The 24,994-nt window shown below is 43.6% G+C and overlaps 1 protein-coding gene across 1 annotated transcript in view; it reads left to right on the top strand.

The window, feature by feature from the left end:
- The window catches only part of SORCS3 (sortilin related VPS10 domain containing receptor 3), a gene marked incomplete at its 3' end in the record, with an annotated part of 305,158 nt that overhangs the window by 32,112 nt on the left and 248,052 nt on the right, over positions 1-24,994 (top strand). The window lies entirely within an intron of this gene.

Here is a 24,994-nt window from a genome sequence, read left to right as displayed (position 1 = left end):
CTTGGCATAAAAGAGTCTCAGGAACACTAGTCAAATAGTTCTGATTTCCTTTACTCTAGAAGGTGGTATAGTTATGTTCTTGCTGATTCATTGTAATAGTTCCCCCGAGGAAGACAATTTTCCTGATCTTTGATTTAGCAAAGGATTTGGTTATTGAACATTGATGCTTTAGGGGTTAGAAGAGGTGGTTTTGCAATGAGATTTGAATGATTTAAAGAGCTACTCTCCTTCAGCAGAGGCAAAGTAAATGATTTTTGCTGGAGTAACCTTGCCTTAACTCAGTGTGACTTCAAACAGGTTCTTATATTAGATAATACTGGCGTAATGTTTAGACAGCTTTCCTTTGTGTTTTTCAAACTGATCTTCCAAGCAATGGTGGTCTCTAAGGTACAGTAACTGCTCTTGGAACCCTAATGATAGCAAAATGAGTTTGTCAGTTGAATGTGGCTAGTTCATGGTAACTGAAGGTGGCAGAGTTGAGAATGCTTTCTTGGTCAAGTTTGGAAACTATTTTATTAACTGGCCACATAGGTATGGTGAAAAAGTTGTCCTTAGCAAAATGTGAGAGTCCTTTCCACTGTGGAGTGTGACAGCTAGTGCAGCCCCTCCTCCTAGGGGCTGCCAACCTAAAATATGTTTGCAGTTAAAATAAGCAAAGCAGGAATTTGTTTTTATTTGGGGAGTTTGGTGACCGGGAATCCGAAAAGCTGGATTTTGTTGTCTACTTATATTGCTGTTAAACTTCTCTACTTGATCCAACTATGGCCACCTTAATCCTGATTTAAAGAGCCTATAGGCTTGATTCTTTGGGCTTTGGGAGAATAAAGATGACTAATAAAGAGGGAAAGAACATGAGAGTAAGAAAAGCTTTCCAGGGTCTGCTGTGAAATCCTTTATGGTGCTGTTGGTGGTAATTTTGCAGGAGTATCTCTGCATTACCGTGTGCAAGTGTGAGCTCTGGGAAAGCCCTGCCATGCAGTTGCGTGAGGACTTGCAGTATCTTCATTGCCGAGGTTGCACAGGGTGAGAGGCCAGCTGATGTGACCCTCTCAAGGCTTTTAACATGCTTGAGTTTTGCAGAGTGCGTGATGGAGTGAGCTGCTTGGTTGATAAGCCTGTTGGACGCCTGAATAGTTCAAGTTCTGAAGACTCAGCTACATCATGCACTTTGCATTGTGCCGTATGACAGCTGATTTCTCCTGGCAGCTGGCCGAGGACTGGGAAGATGGTTTACCTTTCAGCAGAAGACTCACTGAAATGAATGTGCTTCTGCAAAAACGTGATCAAGCTGACAGGAACTTGTGAGCTTGCAGCATGCACCTAGCGTAGGGATCATCTAGTGGTAGGAGTGTGGCAAAAGGAGGCATTCACATCGTATTTCTCATGTGTTTTAATAATAGAGCTGGAGGTTGATTCTCTGTATATTGAACTCCTGCGTGCCAAGCTGCTGATATTGACAGAAATCTTGTTAACCTCGGCACTTGGTAGAATTAGTGATTTGTAGGAACATAATGAGATGATTATTCTGTGTGATTCATATAGATTGCTTGAGATTGCAGTGACTGGTGACTGGCTCCTGCAACAGCCAGCATATTCCACCTGACTGTTGTGCCCAAGCACATCTGATTCCCCTTTGTTACACCAATGGCCTTAGGATAAATATTTTTCTGATATGGTTACACATTGAATTTTTCATGTGCTTTGTTCAGCATAACGAGTTCAAGTTGTCACCCTATGACGTTTTTGTTTCCTTAAGATAACCCCTCTTGTCCTTATTCCCTAAAGTTCACAATCATCCCAGCTGTAATAAACTACAGACATTTGATTTTGATGAGCTGTCACAAGATATCACTGACGTAAAGATGGTTAATAACAACAAGAGACGGAAAATGGGGATTAAAATAAAGCTCTTAGCAATTCCCTTGCGATCTTGCTGTTGATCTTGATGGCACAGAAATGACAGCACGTATTGAGACACCTTTTGCTACATGGAGAGAAGTAGAAATGACCTGACTTCAGGGTATATTGTGGAGAAGCACTTGAATCCTGGAGGGTAATATGAGATTCTTGTCTCCAGAGACAGAAGATGTTGGGTTAATTTGCTGTTGAAGGCTAGGTTTCTGTATCCATATTTAAGCAAACATGTCTGCAAAGAGTTCTTTAGAGACATATCAAAATCTTACCTAAAGAGAGATTAATAAATTTGAAGCATGTACAAGACATGCCTGTGTGTGCATGCACACCCATATATTCAGTCCTTGCAACTCAGAGCCCTCTGCTTGTAGTGCTGCATTCAGATGCCAAAGCTCAGGTGAAAAGGTAGATACAGACATCCACTGACTGCTCCCTAATCCTGTACCCTGTGCTTTATTGGCTCTCTCCTTTGGTGGTGATTGAGGGTGAAGGATTAAAAGGAAGAGCTGGATTCCTTCTCTGGGTCCCTGAAGCAGGTGGTACTTGGGAGCATGTTCCTGGGCATGTGCTGGCTGCAGGCTAGAACTGATGGTCCTTCATTACCTGGCTTTTCATTTATCCAGTTGAGTTACATTCTTTAGAGTGCAGTTGGGCTGTTGGGACTAAATAATTCCTTGTCTGATGGGGTGATAGCAGAAAATGAGATCACTGTAAGCACTGTTTACTTGGTGTTCTTGATGAGTGCCTGTTAGACAAGATGATGATTCCCTACTCTGTCCCATTCTTCCACAGCCCTTCATGCACACTGTCCTTGGCATACCACGAGCCTTGGGAAGATGGTAAGGTATGAGGAAAAGTGATTAACTTCCTGACAGGTGAGGAGGTTTTTTCTCCCAGAAAACTTTGTAAGGTCTTGTAGGTTCTGACTTTCCACCTGGTACCCAAAGCTTTGAGGGAATGAATGCTCCCATTAGTACAGGTGGCCACTGTATGATGGCTTATGCACTGAACAATGGGAGCAGCCAGGGACCTAAACTAGTTAGTATGTGAAGGTTTACGGGTAGGTGCTCCTGTTCTGTATTGCTGTTGTCCTTTTATGCCCTAAGGAGCAGGTCTTGCTGCCTCCTACTCTGCTTCTCTGGAAAGAAAAAGAAGCAGATGGTTTTGTCACCTTGCTGCTCTGGGAAGCTCTGTGTTTTGGTGATTAGACATCAGCCATGTATGATCTTGGCGTTTCAGATTTTTATGGCGTATCATTCCAGGGTACACAAAGACCGCTATGGGAAGCTTTATAGTTTGCAGTCCTCCTTACTTTGAGGTTATAGCTTTTTTACGTTTGTATTGTTAAACCAGGTAGGGGGGAATGCCTTTGAGTTCCCCCCCCCCCTTTTTTTTTTTTATATTCTTTTTATTAATTATTACAAAGAAGCTATTCTTCTGCAGGGCAAGAGGAACTTCAAAAGACTGTGTTGATAAATATACACTCATTTCATCAGCCATTCATTATTCCTGTGGGTTTGAGTTATTTGCTGCTGCTTCATTCTTTTTCGTAACTACTTTGACCAGTTCTACTTAAATTATTTTGGGAAAGAAAGTGTGAGGAAGTGAAAGCTTGTTCGAAATGCTGCTAGTTTTTTAGTATGGGGTTTTGTTGTGGGGTTTTTTTTCTTAGTGTTTAACAAAAGTGTTCTTTTGTATTCAGTTGGGGGGGAACCACTTTAGATTTTTATGGCTGAAAAGAGGCCAAAATGTAAAGATCAAAAGGGCAGAGAAATGTTTGCTTTTGGTCAAAGGGATATGATATTAGAATGATGTTTGGAAGAAAAAATATTGGCAAGGTGTAATATTTAGGTACTGAAATGTTTCTAAGTGCTTTCTGTGCTTTATAACTCTTCACATTTATTGATCACTTGAGCTTTCTGTAACCTTAGTCCCTCCAGCAGCTTGTCCTGCAGTACATAATATGTTGTATCCCTTTTAGAAATCCCTCATATAAAACATCTTAAGTTTGGGCAAATATATTCATAAAGCATTATAGTGAAGGACCTGAAAGCAAAATGTATAGTACTGTCACATTGTGACTCTATTGTATTTGGCAATGACTTCAAGCCATGTATTTAGTAAGCTTCAACAAAACACAGGTTATTTGAATCCAGTGTTTATCTGGGAGGTTTTTAGAATGGACTGGATTTTGATCCTGCTGATTAACGTGACTGTAATAGCATTTTCCATCCTGCCAATAGTGCATTAAGGAGTGTTACGAACAATCTAGAAAGCTCCACAACAGAAACATTTCTTAAACAAAAGTTAAAGATTGTGGCTGCACTGCGTTTCCATCTGACTTTGTCTGTTGTCAGGAGACTCTTGCATTTGGCTCTACTGCTGCCTGTTCCCATGGCCTCTGTTGCGCTAGCGCCACAGTTGGTGCAGCATCATCCATCAGGTGGGGGATTCAAAACCCCCAGGCTTGTGTAGTTTTCAGCTCTTGTTTCCTTACCCCAAGTTCCACCCACCTTACCAGGACTGGCACAAGGTTTTCAGTGGGAATGAATAGCTGGGGGTGATCAAGGGACATATTACTACTGTTTTTGGCTGCAGCTTGGGTTTGTGCTGCATCAGAGTGGCTGCATACCCTTGGTTTATTTCTGCACTGACCAGACATTTGTGCTGTTTAGCTATGTTGTACTTACATGTTGAAGCTTATCCTTCATATCTGCCTTTATAGATCTTCCATTAATGCTTTTTCAACCAAAGCATTCCTGGATGAGACTGCCCTGGTGTTCCACACTGGTTGGGGGTATACTATGTCTCAAAATATAGCACTTTCTTAGTGGTGGGTAGCCAAGAGTTGGACATTTCCTGCTACTTCCATTTATCTAGGTATTGTCACTGGCTGAATGGATTGGTATCTTTCAGGCCAAAATGTCATTGCTGCATTCTGGTATGTGCTTATTTGGAGGTTTCATCACTCCTGAGAATTGTGTACAACTCATTTGAAGGTCATTATTTAAATTTCTGGCCACCACAGATAGTTTTATGTTACTCAGCCCACCTGGTGTGACCCAGCACAGATTGTAAGGAAAACTAGTAGACAGCTTGGGAGTTCCAGGGTAACAAGTTAGCAGCTATGCTTCGTTTGCAGTCTGTCTTAGAGCAGGCTAAGTGCAGATCAACTCTCCTGGTATCATTGTGTTGCTTTGTGCTTATGAATGTTTGGTGGTTGTGGATCTGCTTCTACATTCTTAGTGTGTGTGATGGGGTGGGAGTTTCCTTTTGTTTTCTGTGGCTTTTCAAGTATTTTTTCAGCTTTGCCAACCTAATCATTATCTACTTCCAGACCTTCCTTGGACAGGAGAGGTATAAGACTACTGTTATTTTATCTTGACTCAGGACTAAGTCCTAATCCTACTAGAGCTGTACAGCAATCAGGGGGGATAGTTTGAGCATCTGATCCAAAAAGGTATTCTCTTCCCTCCTCTATGATGATAACTATAAAGTCCTTTTCATACTGACTAAATGTTTTGCATTTTGAGCAGCACTGTGAGAAGTGATCCATTTGGCATTAAGCATTAGTTGGTCTGGTAGGAAATGCTGACTACATTTCCTAGCAGTGAATCATGGGAGCCTTTAGCTAGTTGCTTTGTTACTCATTTGAGATTTAAGGGCTTGTTATAAATACAAGGTCCAATTCTAGCTGGATGGATGAGTCTCTTGGGAGATGGGTGCCAGTGCTGGAATGCAGAGAGGCTTTACTTGAGAGGTTTTGTTTCACTTTCATCCTGCAGGGAGATGTTGCCATGACTGTGATGTGACTCCAGGTAGCCATAAAGCCCTCATACTTTATCCTGAGAAAGATAACATGCATGGTAGAACTGGGGTCAGTGAGTGGTTAATTAAGAAGTTAATTAGAACAATGTTCTTTGGCTTGTGGTCAGTCTGCTGTCAATGAGCTGTGTAGCACTATATATGACTATAAATTAAAGAAAAAAGCTATACAATCCTACACACACATCCATGCCTAACCCACAGGCTGGCAAAAGCTGCAGGAAAATAAATGTAGTAAAGGCACATTTGGGAATCAGGCTAAATTTTGTTCCGCTGTTTAAACAAAACCCATTGTAATAATCTGTTGCATGATTTGGGCTAGGGTTTCTTGTAGGAACGCTTGGGTTGGGGTGTGTTAGATATGAAAAGGCTCAGAAACATGGTATTGGGTTTATGATGTTACAATGATTTGCGTGGCAAAGCTGGCTACTCTTTCTGGAATCCGCAACTCTGGGTGTTCCTCTCAGTTGTGTTGATGCCACTGCTTATGAGACTACACTTGTCATTAATTGCTGACAATCAAAAGCAAAACTTAAAAGGAGGGGAGGGTGAGTGAAACCTAAATCTGAATTTAGCTCCAGGAATGTCTATGGGGATGGTAAGTCACTGTAGAGTGTGGGAGTGAACACAGTGAGAACCTCTTAAGTGGGATTTGCAGACAAGAGAGGTTGTAAGGTGGAAATGTGCCCTTATGCATCCTCAAAAAGTTAGTGCTGCAGAGAAGCTGTGTGTGTGTCAGTGCCAGGTTTTATTGTGTGACCTAGAAACAGAGAAAAAAGAAACAGCAGATGTGTTTGAACCTGCAGAAATGTTGCTTCTTACTCTGAGGGACTTTGGTATTAGGGGAAGTTTTGGTTTCAAGTAGGCAGGAGGTTGCCAGGTTTGATATGAGGGCTGTAAGAGCCTCTGCCTTTCCTTATGCTGCTGGGACTATCTGGGTACTCACCTGTGGTGGGGCAAATATACTGGGTGGACTTAAGAAATGGAACTGGTGGTGTGACTTGGTGGCCGAGCAATGCATATGGATAAAGGATTTTCTTAAATGGGCAGGAGAAGAACTGATTTTTTCCATTTTTTTTTTTTTTTTTTTTTGTCTTTTCAAGGGAAAGGTGGTGTGGGTGATCTTTCCTGATTATTAGGGATGGACTGGGGGTATCGGGTGTTCCAGCAGTAGCAAGGGCAAAGAAAGGAGTGGCTGTGCGCTCTGAGCTGACCAACACATTGGTCTTTCGCATGTTTAATTACTGAGTTTGTGGACAGTGCCTTGTAAGAATCAGTAGTTCTGTTTTTCTGCGGGTGTGAAGCCCTATGAGGGTTATTGATCAATGTGTGGTCTCCCTGGTAGGCCTGCAGCAGGTTTGTAAGCTAGGGGAGCTCAGGGAAGTGTCCTCCACCGGAGAAACGAAGGCAGCTTTATTTTTGTGTCACTAGGTTTTCTTTTGAGGTATATCTCCAGAGTGCGGTGTTGGCATACATTGCAGAAACTCTCATTAAAGTCAGAGACACCTTTAACAGAGATTCAAATTGCTCAACTGTGGCATATAGGCTGTAACAGCAGCCCACAATAGATATATTGATGTGGTTAGAGCCATCTGACTGATTCATAGCAATTAGCTTATTTTGTAAATTGAACATGTTTTTCTACTTGCATGTTGTTCATTGGCAATTTGGGATTTTTCTCAGGTTTACTCATTCTTCAAAATTATCTCCTATGCATCTCCTATGACTCATTCTTTGTCCATGGCTGACTCATGAACTCCTTCATACAAGCATTTAATGTGATGGTTAATTTGAATTAGCTTCATAGGTCATTTGGCACTGGTTTGGTGTCTGATTAGACAAATCCTAATGTTGGGTTCAAGGTCCTTGAGAAGAGTTCAGATCAATCTATACATAGCTGTGCTCCAATATTCCTATAACTTGGCTCTTTCTGTGAACTTTTAGACAGAAATGTGCTCATTGAAAGGTTTTAAGAAAGATGCATCAAAAGATGGCGGAGCAAGATTAAGGCCAAATCTGTAGGCTGCCTGGAGAGATAAGATAATACTACTGGACTGTATTTTAGCAATTTGTTGTGATAAGTTTTTTTTTATGACTATATAAAGATTGGTAAAAATGGTTCTTCAGCAATAGCTTATTCAACCTTCCTCTTTTTGCTGCCTGAGTCAGAGCAAATCTGACTGTAGGCACATGCATGGGATGGGATGCTGTCAAATTACACTGCTGTAATCAGTTGCTACCTCTCATCTGAGTCTTCAGTGCTGAATGATACACATACATTTTATGTGCTACTGCTGAACTCTGGAGAGGCAATCACTTGTATTAGCTGAAGCCAGTAACTTCTGTCTTAGTAATACAGTCTCAGTAATTGAAGTCTCACTGTAACTTCAGTGTAGGGTTATGCCTGTAGCAGAGAGGGCAGAAGCGTGTGTTGCCTTCCCAGCTGCTCCTCACTCAGGTTAGGATGGTAATGTGCTCTGAAAGATATGTGACATCCATACTGTCATCTCCACATCTAGCATTGGTTGTGTTTCACATCTTGGCATATTAACTTAAAAATTATTGCAATCCGTAGGTAGGTCTGTGTGGCTCAGGGGCACGCTTTAGTTTTGCTGTAATGAGCATGTTGTCTGGCTCAGGGGCAAAACAAGCAGCTCAGGGAAGGGAAACTATTAGAGTTGCAGGAATTGTTCAAGCTCTTCTCTCTGTACACTGTTACTCACTTGTGACCTGTTTAGCTAATGTATGAACTGACTGTGGGACAGATCACAGAATCATTAGGACCAGAAGGGACCTCTAGGTCGTCCAGTCCAAGCCCCCTTCCAATGCGGGTCCACCTACAGCAGGTTACACAGGAACGTGTTCAGGTAGGTTTTGAATTTCTCCAGAGAGGGAGACTTCACAAGCCCCTTGGTCAGCCTGTTCAGTGCTCTGACACCCTCAATGTAAAGAAGTTCTTCCTTATGTTGAGGTGAAACTTCCCATGTTTTAGTTTATGGTCATTGCTCCTTGTCCTGTCACTGGGCACCGCTGAAAAGAGTCTGGAACCATCCTCCTGGCACCTGCCTTTGAGATATTTATATTCATTAATGAGATCCCTGCTCAGCCTTCTCTTTTCTAGACTGAAAACAGCCCAGCTTCTGCATTCCCTTCTCATAAGAGAGATGCTCCATAACCCTGATTATCCTTGTTGCCCTCCACTGGACCCTCTCCTTGTTTTTCTTCTATTGAGGAGTCCAGAACTGAACACAGTTCTCCAAATGTAGCCTCACCGAGGTCGAGTAAAAGGGAGAGGATCACCTCCCTTGACCTGCTGGTCACACTCCTCCTGATGCACCCCAGGATACTATTGGCCCTCTTGGCCGCAAAGGCATGCTGCTGGCTCATAGTCAACTTATCATCTACCAATGCTCCCAGGTCCTTCTCAGCTGAACTGCTCTCTAGTAGGTCAGCCCCCAATCTGTACATTCTCCACACACTCAGTACCCTATACTTGCCCTTGTAAAGTTGCCAATACCTTAGCAATCATAGTGGACCAGCTTCAGCAGTCTTCAGTCAATACATTTGATTCTGTTTGGTACTGGCAAAAATGTAACTTAGACTCTGACCCTGCTGAAGGTTCCTCTCAGTCTTGCTGGGGTTGTGTGTGATTGTGGCCCTGTCTGGCAGAGCTGCGCTGATGGATGCTTAGAGGGAATTGCGTCTTGTGAAGTGGAAGACGGGTATTAATAGCTATGTGCAAAAACTGTGTTAGTGAAAATGAAATCCTGCAAGCAAATCTAAAACACTGCAACAGTGCAGTGCTCTGAAATTGTGAGAGTGAGCCCATTTCTGAAGTGACAGCACTAGGGACAGCTTATCATAGACAGAAGACTCATCCCTTCCACGTGCTGTAGGCTCAGAACTTGATGGGATCTGTAACTTGCTGCTGGTGGCTTGCATGTTCTATTCTATCAGCCTCCTCAGTCGTGGCCTCCTGCCTGGCTGCTAGAGCAGTCTGGCAGGCAGAGGTGGGTTAAGCTATGTCAGAGCTTTTTATTAGGGAAAGCACGTCTGGCGTGTGGATGTTAATCAATGGTAAATTAGAATTCAATTGATATATGTATATGACATGCACATTAATTTTAAATGTGTTTATTGTAATTAGTGCTATTACAATGAATGCCAGTGGAAACAGGGAGTGATTAACCTCACATAAGCTTTGTTATGATTTGTTTAAAAAGTTCAACTTTAAAATGAGACAATCAAAACGTTGCTGGTTGTAAGAGGGGAAGTTTGTTTTTTCCCTAATGAGGGCTCATATGGAGCCTTTGCACTCTCCTCTGACTTGCCCAGAGTCCTCTACTGCCTCGCCCTGATTAAGGCTTTAGGTTTGGATCCGAAAAGTGTGCAGTGCAGAAGCTTTTCTAGTTCCCTGTGATACTCTGTCGTTTGCTCAGTCTGTTGTCTCTGATTTATAGGGTCTGTGTGGGGCTAGAGTGAGAAGCTGTTACGCTTCTGGCAGGGCTTTGTGTTCAAAATAGCCCTAGAGAATGATATCCTCCCTGGAAATATACAGAATTAGGGTCTCTTCTGGCAATAGTGATGTGTGCCACAAAGGTGTGATCTCATGTAGCAGGCAAGAGGATGCTGAAAAGTGTGTTTGAAGAGGCATTGGCTTTAGTATCCTACTGGACATGATGTGTCCCTCTCTGATATCTCAGTAATTCCTTACCCAGACTTTGTGTTGCTCATGTTAGAAACCTTGTATGCCCCCATCCAACCACTGTTCCCCAGTGGGTGCTGGTCCAGGAAAAGAGATATGTAAGGCTGCCACAGATGTGGTGAACAGAGCTAGGGTTTAGCCAAAAGGCTGGAGAAGGACCAAGACACTCTGGCTTGTTTTCTGTTCTTGGCAATATGCTTGGATTGTGATGTTAACTGTGTCTTCTGAAAGCACCACAAGGGGTTGCTTCACTCCCCTATAGCCTGTCTGGTCTTGGTTAACCCTAGAGAATAGGCAAAGAAGAAACAAAAAACTGATGTAGAGGTCTAGCAGAAACTTGCATCAGCCAAATGCTGTGGGTGACTCACTACATCCCTCCTCCTCTCTGCCAGCTTCTGCTGCCTACATAGATACAGTTCTGCTGATGCATCCTCATCCTGGTAAACTGCATTTGCAGTGGAGGCTGTTCCAGTCCACCTGGTTAATAATAAACACACCAGTAAAACTCACCACCACTTCAGCATTGTTATGTAAGTATAAAACTATAAGTAGATCAAGCTTTGTTCCATGGACAAAGAACAAATATGAAAGCAGAAATTAAAGAGATTAAAGGGACTGGATATTAGAAAGCATTGTCTGCTATGCAAAACTAGGATTGCAGTATAGCTGTGGGTCTCTGCTGCTTAACTGATAGAGCTTTGATCTTTCCTCTTTCTCTGGTTTCTGTAACGACTGATTTTGTATTTCTGACTGTGCATGTCCTGAACAGAGACCTAGCTCTGGAAGCTGCTGGTAGCTGTGCAGCTCTGCTGATGCTATGGTAGAGAGGTCATAGTGGAGTGGTACAGAAAAGATGGTTTTGACACAGATACACCTGTGACCTGCTTTAGACAGAGTGCTTTTGGTACATGAGCTTGTGTCTTTGAAAGGTGCTGTGCATGTGTGTAGACTGGCCAGCTGTGGGGTTTCTCTGCTGTAACCCTCCAGATGATGCTGCCATGTCCCAGATGTAATGACCTGGCCTGTACTCTTCCAGCTCCTCCCCCCCATAAAAGCTATGCCAATCTCTGTGCAGCTCTAAAGAAAATACACATAAACATGTGTCTGTGTTGTTTTTTTTCTGCCTAGTTTTTATGTTTGAAGGATGATTGAAAGAACAAGGGTGTATTTCTGTTGCATGCCTGCTTGTTTTCATCAATAGAACATAACCCTTCAAGAATGATGACAAAGTAATGAGCAAGGTGAGAGAAGCCCTGTGAAACCTCCAGTAGCTGCATCTTGGGTAAAGGGCCTTTGTGGCTGCCCAGGGGGGTTGTGGAGTCTCCTTCTCTGGAGACATTCAAAACCCGCCTGGACACATTCGTGTGTAACCTCATCTAGGTGTTCCTGCTCCGGCAGGGGGATTGGACTAGATGATCTTTTGAGGTCCTTTCCAATCTCTAGCATACTGTGATGCTGTGAATCCCACCCTGCAGTTTAATTAGCCAAGATCCTGATGTTTGGTATTAGTTGGGGTTCCCAAAATGCTCTTCATTTTCTCTACAGCCTGTTGAGAGGAAAAGGAAGATGTGTTTGGAGAAGAAATGTTTCAACTAGCCTGTATCTATAAATTTCAAAGGTAGGGACATCCTTCAGGGTTGACTAACCTGATATCCCTTGTGATGGATTACAAAGTTTATACTTATTTCTTCCTTTACTGCAGCATGGATAGGTCTTATATGTAGTCTAAAAGCAGTGGCTTCATCATTGCTGTTCTTAATAACATGACAGCATGTCCCTGTCTCTGTTCTGGTCCCATACTGTGAGATATTTGGTTTTGCTGAGGGGCAGTTTGTTGGGAATACATTTTGCTTCTGGTACAGTGTAAATAGTTTGTTGACCAACACTGTGGCATTCTGAACTTAATAGCTGTCCTAGTTTTGGATGGTATTTGTGTATAATAGCCACCCTTCCAGACATCAGCTACTAATAACTTGTATAGGAAAAAACAACATGTAGACATCCATTTGATAATGACAGCATGATGCTGTTGCAAAGCAGCACTTTCCCAAATAACTTTTATCTGCCTGTTATCCATCATTCACCTTCAGCATTCCAGGAAAGCTGCTTTCTTCATACTGGCGCTTGCTTGGCCTATTCAGTTTCCAGGGGGAAACAGAGGTCACTAAATCCAGAATCCTTGAGCCAATTTCTCCCGGTCTACTGGGGACCCTGCCTATGAGTCATGTTTAAGCAGTGGTAAATCTGTTGGCTTTTTGGGATTTTTTGGGTTTAGACTATTAAATATGTTATTTCTGCCTATAACATGCTGGGAGTAAAGAGGCAGTTACTGGTATGTGCTGCTGTCTTGTTGCATTAAGGTGTCTCAACAAGTATGCTTGCCACTGTGGCAGTCAGACGTGAGGAAATGGATGCATCTGTCCATTTTTGAGACCTGTGTTCTGGAGCCTGAGGTTTTGACTCTGACAGAGGCTTAACTGATTTACCTGGCAAGATAATCCTGTGTGTGCTTCAAAATGGTAAATGACTGAGTGAGGGCATAAACTTCTTGGGCTTCGATGTTGTCAAGTGTGACCATAAACTCATACTGTCCACAGCCTCTGAGTACTACACAGAAGCCAGGGATATGCTCATAGGGTATTCAAATCCCTTTTGGAGCTTTTTAAAATTCTTGTTATTTTTATTTAATTTTATTCTTTATTTTTTTTTCAGTACATTAGCTGATTTCAGCCGAATTTGGCTGTCTAGGATACAAGATGTCCAGAGAAGGGAGAGAGACCTTTAGACAGGGATGGCAGCTATTATTACCCTGTATCAGACATGAGGAATCCATGTGGGACCTCAGTGATAAGGGAGGCACTCTGTGCTGAGCAGCTGGGAAACACTGGACAGTAAAGACCAGATGTTTTCCCTGATCTTGTCTCCTTTCTTAACACCTTGGTGTCAGGTCTCTGCCCTTATGACTGGATGCTGGGAGCTGGTTATGCTGGGATCCTGAAGCTTGCAGATCACTGCCTCATGTGCAGGGACTATTTCACAAGTCTGAATAGAAAAAGGACCCATGGTCGTGAGTGGAAAGCAAGTAAAACAGCTTTGTGCTCAGGGAATGACTGATGCTGGGCAGAAAGTGAGCATCTCAAAGGATTTCCAAGGAGTGAGGAGTGATGGCCCTGAACACACTTGCTTTGTGTCAGGTGGTAAGTCTGTGATAAAGGCAGTAAACCTGGGGTGTTTGCAGTGAAAGAAATCCTGCTGTTTAGGGGGGAGATTTACACAAGAGAAGGTGGAAGTTCTAGCTGCAACCCCAGGAAGCATCCCTTGCTGGGTTACATACAGTTTGAAATACAGGACACAACAGTAAGTAGGAGCACTCTGTGCTTTGCAGAACAGCACAAACCAATTTACAGTCATCTGTGTGCTTTAACTTATGACTCACTGTCCTGCTGAAAAGTAGCTTTTGGCTTTTAGTTGTAATGTTGGAAATAATAACAACATGTTGCATGGTTTGTAATGGACCAGTAGGGAACCTGAAAGTAGGATCCTGTGATCTGCTTGAGCCAGATTCTGCTGCTGCCGTGAAGAGTAACTAGTTCAGAAGCTGGCTTTGGGGGGGGGGGGGAGAAAGGCTAATGATGTGAGATCCAGATGCACAATGGCTGGCTGTTCTTATAGCCATCCAGACAGCACAGTGGTAGCTAATGTTTGCCCTGAATGTACACTGATTTTTGTTTTCTTTCCAGTGGACATTGTCAACTCTTTATTTATCGCTTTTAATTCTTCTTGCTCTTTGCAGTATACCTCAAAGGTTCTCTAATTACATTTCCTTCCCCAACATTTTTTGGTCCTATTTCATGAAAGACTGCTGGGATTTTTCACCTTTTTATCAGGTCTCATGTGTCGTTTCAGTGGGCAATTTAACCACTTCATTGTTGTACCCCCTTCATTGTTGTACCCCCGAGGTAGCTGCATAGGAAATAAATCGTAACTAACTGAAAGGAACCATTAGGGAATATAATATTTTCCTCTCAAAATGAAAATGTACCAGAAACTTCTGGATTCTTTAAAACTTGAGTACATCGGGTCCTGTATAGCTTTAATAAGCTGGACTATAGGTAAAGAAAAATACCCTGCAATGTGATCTGAAATTGTGTATTTAGCAAAGTGCCTTATACGATCTAAACAAGCAAGTGCTATGCAGCAAAAAGAACTTAAAAATACAGACTCTCCCTTGCTTTGTGATTTTCATCAGTTATCAAAAGCATCAGTCCACATTGTGAGCTTGCTGCTGGGTTCTTTCTTATAATGAGAGCTGAGTGTGAGTTATAGAAATGTAAATGGAGCAATCAGAACCTGCATCTTTGCTTTTCTTACTTCTGCAGCTTCTGTAATGGGAGTGAATGGAAATAATTCAGCTTAAAAAACCCCCACCAAACAACCCATTTCGTTGCTTTTCCGAAAGCTTGCATGCTGGGTTTTGGCAAAAGCTAATTTTTTTCCACCAAATTGTAAACCCTTGGCAGGGTTGATGATGACGCTTTGCAGTGGGAAGGCAGGAAGGAATCCTTATCTGTTACAGTGCTAATGGGTGCTGTTATCATTCTCGATGGTGGGAGCTGCCAAGGTGAGCAAATGATGCATTGATTTGAATGTTTTATCCCAGTAGTTCAAAGAAATAAGAAAGACTTCAAGAGGGAAAAGAGAAAAGGAGACCCAGAACTGCAAATGCGTTCAATTAGGGAAAGAAGAAACGACATTCAGCACCAAACATCCCTCTAACATTTATGGATTGCTTCTCTAGGTCTGGCATTAGACATGCCATAAGACACAGCTGGAGAAGCTGAGTCTGTTAGGATGGAGGTACTCCGTGGCTGCTGGTCTCTGGGGCTGTCAGTCTGTTTCCTTTAGCACTAGCTTGACTTAAATTTTGTTAGTCATTGGGTTTGCTTGGAAAAGAGGAAGGAAAGAGCCACACATAACACTAAGATTTCTTGTTCCAAGCAGACTGCATTGTGAAGGGCAGAATAGAGATGTGGTCATGGTGACAGTATCTCCTTTCTTTTCAACACGAGCAAAGATGCATATTGGTACACTGCTCTTTAGCATGCAAAGATTAGACTGAAGCCAGCCCTGTGAGCACATCTAATTGAATAATGGTGACGTGTAACAAACCCCGTTCCTTATTGATAGGAAGAAAGGTTTTGGTCTTTTGAAACTTTATTAAGCTCTCTGTAGTAATTAACCACTGCAAAGGTAGCTCTCTGTAGTGCTAAGCTGGGCTACTTCCAATTACATGCAGTGCCTGAACCTACCTTATTGGCTAATCTGGACTGAACATCAGGCTGATTGAGAGGAATGACTTGGAAAGAACATGCTTCTCTTTTCTTCTCTTGTTGGGAGGGGACCAGGTAATTTCATTTTAAGGGAATGATGATCTGTTTATAAGAGCTCATTCCATGTTTTGCTTCTTGTCATGCCAGGAGGCTAAAGCCAAAGAGTTTTCCACAATGTTGTGCGTGACCAGGGCTGAGTGTGGCAGTGGCCATTTGGGACCAACCTAAAGGCTATCTAACTTAAACAGTTAAATATCCTGGCTCTAGGGGTGATGAATAAGTAAAAGAAGTGAAAGGAGTGGGGAAAATTGGATTCTTTAGCTGGCTTTTGGCCATCCTTGTATTTAAATTTTTTTGTTGGAGTCCATTCCAGTTCAAAAGACCAGTGATGCGTGTAGTAAAGAAGAGCACTGTCTAGGAAAAGAATGGGTAATAGATGTACTGGAAGGGCAATGATGGGACTGAAGGGTATTTAATCCAAGTGCCATGGTTCCTAGATTCCTTTTCCATATGTTAAATTTTGCTTTACGCATGGACATAGCTTGTTCATAGCAGAATGCTGAAGTGCACACAGCACCCTTTTATTCATTAGACCATTTTCCAGTTGTGTTCTTGAGTCTTTTTCCTTTGCTGTGAAAATGCTCTGTTTGCTTCAGCAAGCTCTGCAGAGCTAATATAGCGCTAGGAAGAAGATGGATTCTGCTCACCTCATTGATCATCAGCAGCGTTGTCACCCATGTACGTTTCTGTTGCTGAGCCCTTTATTGCAGGTAAGGATGGAAGAATGGTTTCCTGTCTAGTGAGAATACACCACTGCGCCCTCTCCTGGAGGCAAAGCCACTCTTTGCTAATGCTTATGAGAGCATCTCCTGCCTCCTTGTAGTGATTAGTGGCTTGGAGAGTATAAAGCATCAAATGGGGACTGTGGTGGCGGATCAGAAAAATGAAGTGTGCAGTCCCATACCTTGTGACAAATGCCAGATGCTTCAGAAAAATGCTTGGCATCTGTGTGATAATACATGCTGCAGGGAAGTTTATTCTTTATCCTAGATTGGTACAGGCCCAGGAGTACGATGCTTTAGAGCTGTATGTAATGCTGTAACATGGCAGTGCCATTTTAGTGCTAGGAGGAAGCTTTGCATGGCTTTCTGGGTTACACTGTGCCAGTAGATAGGCCATGTAGGATGTGGGCTACATGATGCTCTGCTCTGGGAGTCAGGAGCTTGAGGCCTATATGGCTGAGATGTTACTTGCCTTGCTGTTTTCAGCAGTCAAGAAGACAGTGGGAATTTGGCTACCAAAAATCTGCAAAGTCAAATTACACATTGAAGGGCAAAATTGAGGAACAGTGTTTCATCCTTTTGACCCTCCAATTAAAAGCTGTTGAGGCGGTGGCTGGTGCTCTGTCTTAGCCTTTAATTATATGGAGGCTGGTCCAAGCAAGGCCCTCATCTCAATGTATGCCCATAAAGCCAGTCTTGTTCACTGGGTAGCCACAACTTCTCTTTCAGAGCCCTCATTCAAAATGCAGCCTCCAGTCATTACACTGACCTGTTCTTAAAACTACCTATAGTGCAGGTTAGTTGGTACATGTGGTCATTTTTTTACAAACATCATCACAGTATCACAGTATCACAGTATGTTAGAGATTGGAAGGGACCTCAAAAGATCATCTAGTCCAATCCCCCTGCCAGAGCAGGAACACCTAGATAAGGTTACACAGGAATGTGTCCAGGCGGGTTTTGAATGTCTCCAGAGAAGGAGACTCCACAACCTCCCTGGGCAGCCTGTTCCAGTGTTCTGTCACCCTCACTGAGAAGAAGTTTCTTCTCAAGTTTAAGTGGAACCTCTTGTGTTCCAGTTTATACCCATTACCCCTTGTCTTATCATTGTTAGCCATTGAGAAGAGCCTGGCTCCATCCTCATGACACTCCCCCTTTATATATTTATATACACTAATAAGGTCCCCCCGCAGTCTCCTCTTCTCCAAACTATAGAGACCCAGCTCCCTCAGCCTTTCCTCATAAGGGAGATGCTCCACTCCCTTAATCATCTTTGTCGCCCTGCGCTGGACTCTCTCCAGCAGTTCCCTGTCCTTCTTGAACTGAGGGGCCCAGAACTGGACACAATATTCCAGATGCGGTCTCACCAGGGCCGAGTAGAGGGGAAGGAGGACCTCTCTCGACCTACTGACCACCCCCATTCTAATACACCCCAGGATGCCATTGGCCTTCTTGGCCACAAGGGCACAGTGTTGGCTCATGGTCATCCTGCCATCCACTAGGACCCCCAGGTCCCTCTCCCCTACACTACTCTCTAACAGGTCGTTCCCCAACCTATACTGGAACCTGGGGTTGTTCCTGCCCAGATGCAGGACTCTGCACTTTCCCTTGTTATATTTCATCAAGTTTCTCCCTGCCCAACTCTCCAGCCTGTCCAGGTCCCGCTGGATGGCAGCACAGCCTTCTGGCGTGTCAGCCACTCCTCCCAGCTTAGTGTCATCAGCAAACTTGCTGACAGTACACTCAATTCCCTCATCTAAATCATTGATGAATATATTAAATAATACTGGTCCCAGTACTGACCCTTGAGGCACTCCACTAGATACAGGCCTCCAACTGGACTCCGCCCCATAGACTACAACTCTCTGGCTTCTGTCCTTCAGCCAGTTCGCAGTCCATCTCACTACCTGATCATCCAGGCCACACTTCCTCAATTTAGCTATGAGGATGCTGTGGGAGACTGTGTCAAATGCTTTGCAGAAGTCAAGGTAGACCACATCCACCGCTCTGCCATCATCCATCCACAATGTTATTTCCTCATAAAAGGCTAGGAGGTTGGTCAAGCATGACTTCCCCTTGGTAAAGCCATGTTGACTGCCCCTCATAACCCTCTTATCCTTGACATGCCTTAAGATGGCATCAAGGATAAGGTGTTCCATCACTTTCCCAGGGATGGAGGTGAGGCTGACCGGTCTATAGTTACCCGGGTCCTCCTTCTTGCCCTTTTTGAAGACTGGAGTGACATTTGCTTTCCTCCAGTCCTCAGGCACCTCTCCCGTTTCCCAAGACTTGGTAAAGATGATGGAGAGTGGTCTAGCAATGACTTCCGCCAGTTCCCTCAGCACCCGCGGATGCATCCCATCTGGACCCATGGATTTATGGATATCCAGATTGCTCAACTGGTCCCTAACCCATTCCTCATGGACTAAGGCAAACTGCTCCGTTGACCTGACTTCATCTGAGGTCTCAGGAGTACAGGGCTCTTCAGGACTGCCTCCGGCAGAGTAGACTGAGACAAAGGCGGCATTCAATAACTCTGCCATCTCAGTATCTTCTGTCACCAGGGCACCCATCCCATTCACCAGTGGGCCAACCTTGCCTCTGGTGTTAGTTTTATCAGCTATGTATTTGAAAAAGCTCTTTCTGTTGTCCTTGACCCCTCTGGCCAGATTTAATTCTAAGGAGGCCTTAGCCATCCTAGCTGCCTTCCTACATCCTCTAGCAGCAGCCTTATATTCCTCCCGAGTGGCCAGCCCCTCCTTCCATGACCTATAAACTCTGCTCTTCCACTTGAGCATACCCAGCAGTTCCTTATTCAGCCACGCAGGTCTCCTGGCCCTCTTCCTTGACTTCCTACGTGTCGGGATGCTCAGCTCTTGAGCTTGGAATAAGCAATCCTTGAATGCCAACCAACTATCTTGGGCCCCTTTACCTTCAAGCAGCCTTGCCCATGGGATTTCCCCTAATCATACTTATAAACTTTTCTATCCTTTTCCCCTGCAACACTCTTAGCTATCACAAGGATGAATAGTGTCTTGATTTCCTGTGTGAGGCTGAGGAATGGCAACTCATAAAGCATATGCATTGAATAAAGGCAGGCTGGCTACCAGAGTCTAACAAAGCCATGTAGCAGCCTCACTGATCCAGATCAATTACTGTCTCACCCTGGATCACTGTGATAGAGGAGATAGATACGTGCTCTGAGACCAGGCTTACAAACTGCAGGGATCAGGAGCTGCAGGTGCTACCAGATATGGAAGGGAGCTGGGATGAGGTATGATGACAGCCTGGGAAAAGAGAGGTGAGGAGATAACAGTGTGGGTATTAGCATTGAGTAAGGAGATGGATACAGGGTGTAGGAACTGGTAGAGGTAGAAAGAGAAGGATAAGGTCACTGGGGGTGCATTAGAGGAGATGGAGACCAAATGGCAGCAGTTGAGTTGGTAGGAGGAGAGAAACTGGTAACAAGAGGAACTGGTGACAGAAGCTGTGTAAGCTGCTCTGGTGTCTAAAGCAGGTGGTCCTATTCTTCTTCCATCTCTTAGCTGCTCTCTTGCAGTCCTTAGCCCATCCCCTACCTTGCTCCCTCACAAGTCTCTGCGCGATCCTGAGGTGAACAGGATTGATGCCACTGAACAAAGCTTGTTATTCATCTGGGGCAATTTCCTGGTCTGTTTTTCTATGTGGTTGCTCACCCAGCAGTACTGGTAAAAGGCAAGTTGCAGCTCAGGAAAAACAGACCAAAGACAATGGGTTCCTTCAGCAGCAATGTCAGCACATGCTGGCTTTGCTTGTGCCAAGCTAAGTCCAGAGTGTAAACATGAAGGTGCACTAAGTCTTAAATCTTCCCCTTGCTTTCTCTTTTGTAGGGATGTGGAAATGCCTTTAGAAACCTACACCAAAGAACTACAACTTGAGTGCAGAAGTTGCTCTTTTATTCCTCAAGTCTGTGTTCTGGCTTCTGTGGCTCCCTTTGATAGCTCCTTTCTGCCCCATCTGTGAAGTATGTACAAGCCCAAGGTTGTTTAGCTTAAGGCAGTGTGTACTGGTGGGCAGTGAGCCGTCTCCTTGGCAGATATATTCAGTGCTTATATTTGTGAAGAGGGTACGGTGGCATTTCTAAGTTTCTCCACAAATTCTGCGGGTCTCTTCTCAAATGCTTTGTTTTCTTTAAAAGTTAGCTCTTTCCCCCTTTGGTTTAAAGGTTGTGGTTTTAATTTTTTGAGACTTTTTTCTGATCTGGAATTTAAGCATTTATTTTTGCCAGGTTTGTGTGTGTGTCTATGTAAGGGTATATTTTATATATGCTGGATGTTTTCTGTCTCAGAATAAAATTTTCTTCTCTTTTACTTTGGGGAGTGCCTGGAAAGGAAGAGCAAGTGGGAGGGACAAGGCTTCAAGGCACATTTTGCTTTAAATCACTGATTTCTAAAGAGATTTCCCTTGTCTTAAACTATGTTGGTGGAAAGTCATTGCAATCATTTACTCTCAGAGAAATCTGACTTTTGGGACACATCTCCAGAGTGCATCTGAGCTTTCCGTCTATTGAATTTTCCTTGCTGAATATTGATACTGTTGTCTGGGTTACAGAGAAAGATTTGAGCTTACAAGTTACATTAGTTTTTTATTACATTTGCTTAGTTGGGGCTGTATTTCATTTGTCCCTGAAGCAGCTGAAGAACCTGAGCTCAAGTAAAGCCATGACAGCACTCGGTGAAACAGGATTTTCTCTCATTAGTAAAAGGTTGTTGAAACAAGAGTGTACAAGATGGTTGGAAACAGACCATGTCAGCTTCCGACACTAGGACAAAGCAGTGCCTGGAAAAGGGCTACAGTTCTCTTGCAGCTCAGGGTATTCAGCATCTCCCAGAGATCAGTGATACATCCCCAGTGACTTGGGGTGCAGATGTCATTGACCAACTGCAGCAAACTGTAGTAATCAATTTGTCAAGGCTTTCTTCCAGATGAAACCCAGGAATACAAGCATGTGTCTTCATTTGAGGTCTGGTCCAGTCCCTTTCTGTTGTCAGGTATTTTTGTATTTCAGAATGCCTGCTATGGGATTGAAAGTGGTTTCTGATATTTAGCATGTGTGTGTCCACCAGCAAGGAGATAACTTATCACTGGGTTCAATATTTTTTTTCCTTTTTTAGTGGTCTGTAGCCAGACTAATGTAAGCACTTTTATGCCTTGTCCAGTCCTGTGTTGCTGTCAGTGTCTGCTTAGCAGCCTCATTCAAGCATCCCCATGCTTATATGTAATCCTCAGCACAGGTAAAGGGGTATCTTCGCTGGTGTTGAATGCTTGAGCAAGTCTGTTCCCATTTGTGCCTTTTGCAAACTAACCCCTGTCAATAATTTATAAGCACTAGGAGGATCTCATCTAGAAAATGATGTATAATTCTTGTCAGCCATGCTCAAGGAAGAATTGAAAATGGAATGAGATGGGCAGAGACGGGCTATGAAGATGACTGGGGGAAAGAGATCCTCTCCCATGAGAAGCGACTGAAAGCTTGTAAAACTGGTGGAAAGGATGACACACATGGGAAAGGCTTGTTCTCTATATATGCATTAAGGTCACAAATACTAAGAATGGAGAAGAGCTACTGAAACAGAGGGCGGTGTTGGTTCAGGAACAGTCAGCTGCTAACTGTTAGTAGCAGCAGAAAGCAACTGTTGAATGAGCTGAAGGTAAAATGGGAAAAAGGCTTCTATATGTGTAATGGCCTTCTCAGAGGTACCATGAAGGAAATGGAGCATTTTATTAATGGAAGGTAGTTGTTTATGATACTTTTGGAAGACATTGGCACACAGGAGGTCCCTGCAGTTTGTGTGTTCCTAGACAAAAGTTGTGGGACGCTTACTGCAGATTTTTGGACACCATACTTTCTTAGGATGAATTTAAATGGCAATGATCCAGTCCCCCAAGAGTTTTCACCTGATCGTACTGTCACTGTGTGTGCATGTGCAACTCTTGGGTGTAAACAGCTGCTGCATTTCACTCCAGAATAGGTTGTATTTTAACCTGTGGAAGGAGTAAGTGGTGTTTTTGGATAATTCTGTATCTCAACCTTGACTGCTTCCAAGGTGTTCGGGGGCGATATAGGAAACATAGGGAGCAGGTGCTTGCTTGAGGAGATGGAGATGAAGATTGAAATGACTCTGCTTTTTGACGGCATCAAACTGTCTTCCCTTCAGAATAGAATGATAATTGGAAAACCTTTCTTGGACATCTAGAAGGTGATCTGGGGCATTTGCATTACTAGCCCACCTCTTTGCGGAAGAACCTTTGATTTGTCTTTTATGGAATAGGGCACAGTGCTAGCACTGACTTTGGATGGGAGCCCAGGTATTCTTTTCTTCTTTTCTTTGCAAAGAGCAGGTGGAAGATGACAAGTAAATGATGACATTATTACGCTTGCACTTTAATAGTTTCCAAGGAACTTGCAAGTAAGCGAAGGCAACACATGAAATATTCATGGTTTGCCTTTGCTCTCATACAAAAGGTTGAAAGCTTCCAGAGCCAGAGTTCAGGGTATATGAAGCATATGGAAATAGCACCTGCAGCTTTGCCAGAAGGGCTGATGCTGACCTTTCTTGGAGTGATAAATAATTTTTATATTTTTTCTTTTATCTCAATTGAAAAGAGAGATCTTGTTTCCACACTGAGGGTTCAGTCCCTTTGTCTGGAGCAGGCTTCCTTCTAGATCTCTAACCTCTCTCCTCTAAAGCCACCCTGCTTATTTAAAGGTAAAATAAGGTTTTGAAGGAAAATTTGCCTTCTGTCTTTCCCCCCCTGAGTTTATAAAAGGACCACAGCTTAAAGTGTTTCTCTGTAAATGAAGCAAAGAAAATGGACACTGCAACAGCAGAATTTTTACAACCGGTTATACCCAAGAGCAAACTCTGTCTTTCAGTACAATGCTGTAGATCTGTAAGCAAGAGGAATGCCCAGCTTGCTCCACATGTTTTTTGTGCATTTCCTCTAAGGGCCGTACTTTTTTCTTACAGCGGTTTTTGGTAACTCAACAGGCAACAAAAGTGTCTATATACCTCCCTGCTGTTTTCACTCCAGGTCTTTCTCTGTTCCAGCTCTTGACTGGCATTAATTCAAGATTCTACTTTTTCTTGTCTGCTGTAATTGACTGGCTAAACGTGCAGAACAGGCATGTGAAATCATGTAGCTCTGAGGGGATAGGTGCTTGACTCTCGAAGCACTTTGTGTCCTGCTGCTTCCCATCGCTGTCCTGCCATGGATGGAGAGATTTGTGCCTCATGTTGGAGCAGTAAATTCTTGCAGCTTTCCCCATGTGTAAGCCCCTGCAGGGAGCTGGCAGGATGTGGTGATTCGATACATAGGTGGGACCTTGGCACTGTGGCCAGAGCACTGTCAGTGGTGAGTTAAGCCAAGGCGCATTTTGTCCTGGCTGCTTGTTACTGCTGGTGATATCTGGAATACAAGAAAGGCAGGGAGACACGCATGTCTGTGATGCTACTTTCCCTCCAGCTGACTAGACAACTAGTTAGGGCTTTACCTGGGAGCTGAAGACTGGTAACCTCTGCTAGCAGGGTTTAGGGCAGGGCTGTTGTTGGTTAGAGGGCCTAGAGCTGAGTGGCAGTGTTTACCCTCTCATCTGCCTAAGTCTGGATGTGTACTCTGTATTGCATAAATAGGTGCTGCTGTTGCTCCATTGCATCCGCACACTTCCCTGGATTTTTGCTCATGAGTGATGTGATCAGGGGCTCATTGACTCCCTTCTGTTCATATCCAGGTGTAGTGGGAGATCCTTTTCTACTCAAAGCTATGCTCACTAGTACTGATACCAAAAGCTGGTGGCTTTAGTTCAGTGTGGGTGTGAAGTCCCAGGAGGTGAGTGGCTCTAGTCACAGTGTGCTGACTGGCTCTAGCAGCCAATTCTGTGTGTGAGCAGGTTCCTTCTGTGGGCTAAAATTCCCTGCTCAGAGAAGCAGTTGGTTCACTGCAAACTCTAACGCCAGCAGAAGGGTCAGGCAGTACTGGAGTGACCAAGTGCTGAGGGAACTGGAATAGGTTGTGTGCTTATGCCCCGAACCACCTTCTGTAAGGATGATCACCTACTGTATCCTCAAAATGGTAATGATGAGTAGCCTTGGTCGTCTGAAGCGTTGCTTGCTGATACATCTTTATTTTACCTCTTTGAAAAAACCTTTACCTATGAACATAGCAAACAAACAGCCTTATGGCTCATTCGCTACCTGCAGAATGGGCAGAGCATAGTACAAACCTTGGTAATGTTACTAGGAGCCTGCCTTGACTTGGGTCGGAGCATTACAGCTTGTTTTGTCTCGCAGGAGAGGAGTACCTTTTATGGGATGTCAGGGAAATGCAGCAGAACTTTAGGGATGATGTAATTAAATTAATTTAACCAGCATTAGCATCCAACTGTGACTGACCGTAAT

Source organism: Psittacula echo (assembly GCF_963264785.1).
Source record: "Psittacula echo genome assembly, chromosome: 6".
NCBI lineage: Eukaryota > Metazoa > Chordata > Aves > Psittaciformes > Psittacidae > Psittacula > Psittacula echo.
The sequence above is the reverse complement of the archived record's forward strand: the minus strand, read 5'-3'. Positions and strand labels throughout refer to the sequence as shown.